The following is a 7,724-nucleotide window of genomic DNA, read 5'->3' as shown; positions in this document are numbered from 1 at the left end:
ACCCTGTTTTGAAAAACAAAACAAACAAACAAATAAACAAAAACTAGAGCTTGAGGTATAATTTAACAAAAGAAAGCTTGTCCAGCATGCAAATGGTCCTTGATTCGATCTTCAAGAAAGTAAAAAGGTTTTCATTTTTTAGGAAGATAGATTTTCAGTTGAGTATAGGGGCTTATGTCTTTAATCCTAATACTCAGGAGGCAGAAGCAGGAGGATATCCCATGAGTTTGTGTCAGAGCAGTCTACATGGTGAGTTCCAGAACAGCCAGAGCTGTGTAGAGAGATCCTGCAGATGATAGATAGATAGATAGATAGATAGATAGATAGATAGATAGATAGATAGATAGATAGATAGATAGATGATAGATAGATAGATGATAGATAGATAGATAGATAGATAGATAGATAGATAGATAGATAGATAGATAGAATGTTATCTTTAATCCTAGTACTGAAGAAGTGGAGGCAGGAAACTGTTCCAAATACAAAACCAGCCTGGTTTACAAATCTAGGACAGCCAACACATGGCCAGGCTATATCTAAAAGTAAACAAACAAAAAGTCGTAAGTACAGTCGTCACATAATCATGTAAGATACATTTTAAATTTCCTAAATTATCTTTGAAAGAGATGGTAGCACTGACAATTGGTAAACATCTTTTTGAAAATGAGATACTGAGATGTAGCAATCGCTGTGACTCAGTAATCCTACTCCTGGGAATCTGTGCTAAAAATAATCCAGTTGAATCGAAAGACTCATGGAGATAACTTGGTAAGATTTTCCAATTGCTGCTGTAACTACCACCAACTGTGAGGCTCAAAACAACCCATGTTTATCACTAAATTCTGGGAGAGGATTAAAAAACACTGCCAAAGAGGTGGGTGGTCCTTGGACTTCCCACAGGGCAGGGAACCCGGATTACTCTTAGAGATGATGAGGGAGGGGGACTTGTTGAGGGAGGGGGAGAGAAATGGGAGGTGGTGGCAGGGAGAAGGCAGAAATCTTTAATAAATAAATAAATAAATGTGATAAAAAAAAAAAAAACAGCTGGGCGGTGGTGGCGCACGCCTTTAATCCCAGCACTCGGGAGGCAGAGGCAGGCGGATCTCTGTGAGTTCAAGACCAGCCTGGTCTACAAGAGCTAGTTCCAGGACAGGCTCCACAACCACAGAGAAACCCTGTCTCGAAAAACCAAAAAAATAAAAAAAAAAGAAAAAAAAAAAAAAGAAAACACTGCCAAAGGTCGGGTTCATTCTGGAGGCTCTGGGGAAGAACCCCTTCCCTTAGCTCTTTAAATTTGGCCTTCAATGCTGGTCTTCCTTTATCTTATGAGCATCTTATGGTACATCTAATACCATAATACCATTTGTTTTTTGGGGTTTTTTTTTGTGGATATTTTTGAGTCAGGTTCTCATTATGTAGTTCTGGTTGTCCTAGAACTCAGTGTATAGACCGCACTGGCCTTGAAGTTACACAAATGCACCTGTCTCAGCCTCCTGAGTGCTGGGATTAAAGGCATGGCCCAGTACATCTGGCTTCATTAGTTTATTTATGTATTTACATATTCATTTATACATTCTTTTTTTGCTTGTTTTTCGAATCAGGGTTTCCCTGTCTAGCCTTGGCTATCTTGGAACTTGCTCTGTAGACCAGGAGGCTGGCATTGAACTCAAAGATCCAATGGCCTCTACCTCCTAAGTGCTGGTGTAGCAACACTGCCTGGCCTTATGTTTTGTTTGTTTTCTGAGTCAGGGTGACTCTATGTAGTGCTAGCTGACCTGGAACTATGTAGACCAGCTGCCCTCAAACCCAGAAATCTATCTGCCTCTGCATTAAGGCATGTGTCACCACACTCAGCTTAAATTGTTTTTTTTTTTCTCCAAGACAAGGTTTCTCTGTGTAGCTGAAGTTGAGATTCACCTGTCTCTATCTTCTGAGTGCTGGGATTAAGTGCATATGCCATTACTACCTGCCTAAAGGATTTACTTTTCAATTATGTATTTGTGTGTGACGGGTGTGTGTATATGTGATCACAGGTGTGAACTCAAAGAAGTCAGTTGCACTGGAGCTGCTGTGAACCACCTAACGTGGGTATGGGGAACTGAACTCAGGTCCTCTGGAAGAGAAGTATATGCTCTACTCCTGTCTCCAGCCCCTATTAAATTTTACATTTTATTAGAGTGTATGGGCACATGGACTTACAGCATTGAACATGGCCCCAAAACACCTTGCTGGAGTTAGTTCTCTTTTTACACTCTGTGTTCCCAGAACTAGAATTCATGTCACAGCCAGGTACGGTAATGCACACCTTTAATCCCAGTACTCCAGAGGCAGACAGGTGATCTCTGTGAGTTTGAGGCCAGTCAGAGATAAGGTGCGAGTCTGTCTCTAAATGGAGAGACAGCTAGAGAAAGCCCTCAGTAGTTAATTATCTGTTCTTTTGAGGACCTGGGTTCACTTCCCAGCCCTCACATGGTGGCTTAAAACCATCACTAACTCGAATTCCAGGGGATCCAATGCCCTCTTCTTGTTTCCAAGGGCAATGCATGCATATGCTTTGCATACACATACATACACACAGGCAACACATTCATACACATAAAAGTTAAAAAAAATTAACCAAACAACTTAGGTCATCTGTCTTGGCAGCAAGTGTTTTTCACCTGGTGAGTCATCTTGTAGGCCCCTGCTTATTTACCAATAGAGCAGCAGTAGCTTCCCTCCAGGAACTTCTACACCCAGTCAGAAAGTGGTTGGTTACTCCCATAGCAGTGATGCCACTATTGCAGGAGTGGGTATAGGAGTGGGTGTATTCTATCTGGCAGGTCTGTCGTGTGAATGAATGACCCATAGGGATTGGCACTATTAAGAGGTGTGGCCTTCTTGAAGGATGGGCTTTGAAGTCCTATAAACTCAAGTCTGGCTGGCCAGTGTGACAGTCTTTTGTTTGTCTTCAAAACAGAGTTACTCTGTGTAACAGCTCTGACTGTCCTGGAACTCACTTTGTAGACCACGCTAACCTCAAACTCTCAGAGATCCACTTTCCTGTCCCTCCAGAGTGCTGGGATTAAAGGCATGCACCACCACTGCCTGATGTGAGTTTTTTCTTCTGCTGCCTATGGATCAAGATGTAGGACTCTCATCTCCTTCTCTAGCACCATGTCTGCCTGTACGCCATCAGGTCCCACCATTATAATACACAAAACCCCTTAAATGGTAAGCCAGCCCCAGTTAAATGTTTTCCTGATTAAGAGTTCCTGTGGTCATGGTGTTTCTTCACAGCAATAAAACCATAACTAAGACAAGGTCCATAGCTGAGTAAGACTGTTGATGACAATTGTCCCCAGCAGATGTAGGATACCTTTCAGCACTATAAAAGACAGAAAAGATTTCTTTTGATCCAGCTTCCTTTCACTGTGTCCCAAATGTAAAGCTTGGCAACACCTTTCAGATTTAGTTCATTTTGTAATTTTTATTTTATTTTATTTTATTTTTTTTTACATTTTGTAATTTATGTGTGCATTGCACAGCATGCATGTGGAGGTTAGAGGGAAACCCAGGGGGGGTTACTTCTTTCCTATGTGGGTCCGAGGGATGGAATTCAAGTTGTCAGATGTTACCTGCTAAGTCATCTTACTGGCCTTCTTGCATTGTGAATAGAAAGGTGTGATTGACCTGGGCAGCCAAAGATAATCCAGAATCAACATTCAGACCACAGAAGCCACATCCCTTCCATCACTAAGATAAATCCTTAGAGGTCTCAGGGATTATGATGTGGGCATCTTTGGGGAACATTATTCTGTCTACTCCAGTGTCACTGATATACTGTTAGAGTGACTGACAATATCATCATGATACCCAACATGATTAACATATACTTCATTTTATCATCTAATATCCAGTCCACGGATCAATTTTCTATGACTTTCTCAGGTGTTTTTTTAATAGTACATGTATCTTTAATTTAGATTTGAGTTTTTTGCCTGCATGCATGTATATGTACTATGTGCCTGCAGAAGTCAGTAAAGGGCATAGGAGTGCCTGGAACTGGAGTTAACAGATGGTTTGTGAGCTGCCGTGTGGGTGCTGGGAGTCAAATTTAGGTTCACTGCAAGAGCAACAAGTGCTCTTAACCACTGACCCTTCTCTCCAGCCTGGATTTTTTGTTGCTTTTTGAGACAGGGTATTACAGTGTGGCCCTGTCTAGCCTAGAACTCACTTTGTAGACCAGGTTGGCTTTGAACTCAAGAGATTCCCTGATGCCTCTGCCACCCCAGTGCTAGGATTAAAGACAGGTCCTCCTGTGTCCACATCCCAAATGGTGGAATTAACAGGGCACGCTGGTAAAAAACCTTTAATCCCAGGATTTGAGAAGCAGATCTCTTATGAGTGCGAAGCTAGCCTGCTAATATATATAGGACTATGTAGTGAGATCCTTGTCTTGAAACAACAACAAAAACACCACCCACCCAAACCCAACAATAAAATCAAACCCAAATGCTAGAATTACAGGTACACATCATGTCCAGCTTGTGATGGGGATCTTATCCAAGACTTCTTGTGTGCTGGGCAAACACTCTTCCATCTCAAGTATAGCCATTACCCAACAGACCGTATTTTTATGATAGGCTCACACAGGTTTATTATTCTGTAGTACTGGGGCCTGAGCCCAGAGCCTTGGACATGCAGGGCAAGCTCAGTATCACGGAGCTGCATCACTGAAGAACAGCTTACATCAATACCATTAATTTTACATACAATTCAAAGGTGTTTTTTTTTTTTACTATACAACCATAGTTACAAGCTAATTTTCAATTATTTCTAATATTTCAGAGGCCTTTTTGTTTCCTAGATTTGGTGGTCATGCATATACTCTTAGAATTCGGGTAGTTGAGGCAGGAAGGTTAGTTACCACGACTTAAAAAAGCAAACTTAGGCTATGTAAGTATGTGAGACTCCAAGAAAACTCCTAAAAACACAGCCACTGAAATGTCCATACAGCTAATCGAGTACCACTGCCAAGCCTAGCAACTTGAATTTGAGTGCCAGGACACACATGGCAGGAGAAAACCGATTCCTAAAGCTGTCCTTTGACTCCCATGCATGCCACGGAGTGCGCAAACACATGTGCACACACATACTCACAAAATAAACAAAAGTTTAAAGAATACGTCAGACATGATGGCACACACCTTTAATCCCAAGATTTGGAGGTAGACAGGCAGGTCTCTGAGTTTGAGGTTTGTCTGGTTTATATAACAAATTCCAGGGTACTTTGGGCTATGTAGTGAACCCATAGCTTTAAAAAGGGGATTGGGGGTGGACCTGTGAGGACTGGGAAGTGGATGTGATTTGGGTATGTTATGTGAAATTCCCAAATGATAACATTATTATGTTTGTAAAAAATTTAAGAATCTAAAAAGTCAGCTACCCTAATCAGTCTTTGGCATATGCCCTAAGGAACCTAAATCTTAGCATTGATACTTGCACATGTCTGTTTATTTATTTATTTATTTATTTTATTTTATTTTTGGTTTTTCAAGACAGGGTTTCTCTGTGGTTTTTGGAGCCTGTCCTGGAACTAGCTCTTGTAGACCAGGCTGATCTCAAACTCACAGAGATCCGCCTGCCTCTGCCTCCCAAGTGCTGGGATTAAAGGCGTGCGCCACCACCACCAGGCACAGGTCTGTTTATTGCCACTCTCCTTTTTCCTTTGGTTTTTTCGAGACAGGGTTTCTCTGTGCAGCCCTGGCTATGCAGCCAAGTAAACCAGGCTGACCTTGAACTCAGAGATCCGAATGCCTCTGCTTCCCAAGTGCTGGAATTAAAGGTGTGCACCACCACCACCCAACTGCCACTTGAAGCAAGAAGGAATCATTCTAGGTGTCCATGAGTAGATAAATATGAAAATAAGATACATATGCACAATGGAATTTTATATAACCATAAACAAAAACAAAATTTGGGCTGGAGTAATGGCTCAGTAGCTAAGAAAATGTACTGCTCTTGCAGAGAACCTGAGTTCAGTTCCTATCATCTGTAAGGCAGATCATAACTGCCTGTAACTAATTCAATGGATTCAACACCTTCCTCTGGACACACATGACATTCATTCACACAGACACACAATTTAAAGGGTTTACAGGAATATGCATGAAACTGGCTGTTATTGAAGTGACCCAGACTGAGGAAGACAAATAGCACATGTTCTTTCTCATGCGGATCCCAGTCTTTTTTCCTACCAAAACAGGGTTTCTCCATGTAGGACAGGATGTCCTCAGACTCAGAGATCAGCCTGCCTCTGCCTCCACAGAAATGCCCCACCCCCAGCTCCCAGTCTTTGGGGTGGAGGTGGGGAAACCAAGACAGTTTCTGTGTAGCTATAGAGCCTGTCTCTGCCTTCCCAGTGCTGGAATTAAAGGCATGTGCCACTACCACCAGGCCGACTCCTAGCTTTTAATTATATGTATTTATGTGGGAGCAAGTGTGGGAAAAGATTAGAAAAATAGAAAGAAGGGAAAAGAGATTTTGAGAAAAACAGCACCCTAGACAACAGCAGTACACGCCTTTAATCTGAGTGCTTTGGAGGCAGAAGCATCTCCGTGAGTTCCAGGACAGCCACGGCTACACAGAGAAATCCTGTCACAAAAAAAACAAAAAACAAAAAGCAAAAACAAAAAAGCAGCACCACCTGCTATCTGTTCACTGTTGTGGCTTCTGACCACAATTCCATTCCTTTCTGAACCAGAGTGTCAGTTTGCAGCCCTAGAATTTAGCCCTGGGCTAGAGTTGAGACTGTGCTCCACAACCAAAAACCAAAACCAAACAAAAAAAGCAATGGAGGGCCGGGCGGGGGTGGCGCACGCCTTTAATCCCAGCACTCGGGAGGCAGAGGCAGGCGGATCTCTGTGAGTTCGAGACCAGCCTGGTCTACAAGAGCTAGTTCCAGGACAGACTCCAAAACCACAGAGAAACCCTGTCTCAAAAAACCAAAACCAAAAAAAAAAAAAAAAAAAAAAAAAAAAAAAAAAAAAAAAAAAGGAGGGCTTACTTTAATTCTAGTGGAAGAAAAACTTGTCGTGTCCACTTGCTATATTCTTTTGGTTTTAGCAAATGACTCCTGAAGACATTTGAGACCCTGGCTGAGATCAATTCTACCAACTCACCTTAGCATTAGGATATGGTCACACCCACAGCTATCACACATAGATGGGATTCACTAGGATCCTACGTTGTTACTTTCTGAGCTGCTACCTTCAAGAATCTACAATACTGAAAAATACCAAAATATCTAAATGATAACAGAAGAGATATCTTATGTATGTAAGCTGTGCAGCACATGTGTGTTTGTTGCCTGAGGAAGCCAGAAGAGGGCATTAGGTCCCCGGTAACTGGAGTTATAGTTTTTTGAGCTGCTACATAGATGCCAGAACTGAAACTAAGTTCTCTGCAAGAGCAGCAAGTGACGTTAACTAACTACTGTGGAACCTCTCCAGCCCTGAATATTTTCAATGTATTAAACAATTTCCATATAGTATTTTAGAACAAAGCACACTGAACATAACCTTGTTATATGTTCATAATCTCTTGGCTCACAGGTTAAGATCACTGGCTGTTCTTTTAGAGATCCCAAGTTCAATTCCCAGCAACTACATGGTGGCCTACAACTATCTGTAATGAGATCCGGTGCCCTCTTCTGGCCTGCAAGAATACATGCAAACAGA

The sequence above is a fragment of the Chionomys nivalis genome, chromosome 7 (assembly GCF_950005125.1).
Source record: "Chionomys nivalis chromosome 7, mChiNiv1.1, whole genome shotgun sequence".
Lineage (NCBI taxonomy): Eukaryota > Metazoa > Chordata > Mammalia > Rodentia > Cricetidae > Chionomys > Chionomys nivalis.
Note: the sequence above shows the minus strand (reverse complement) of the source record.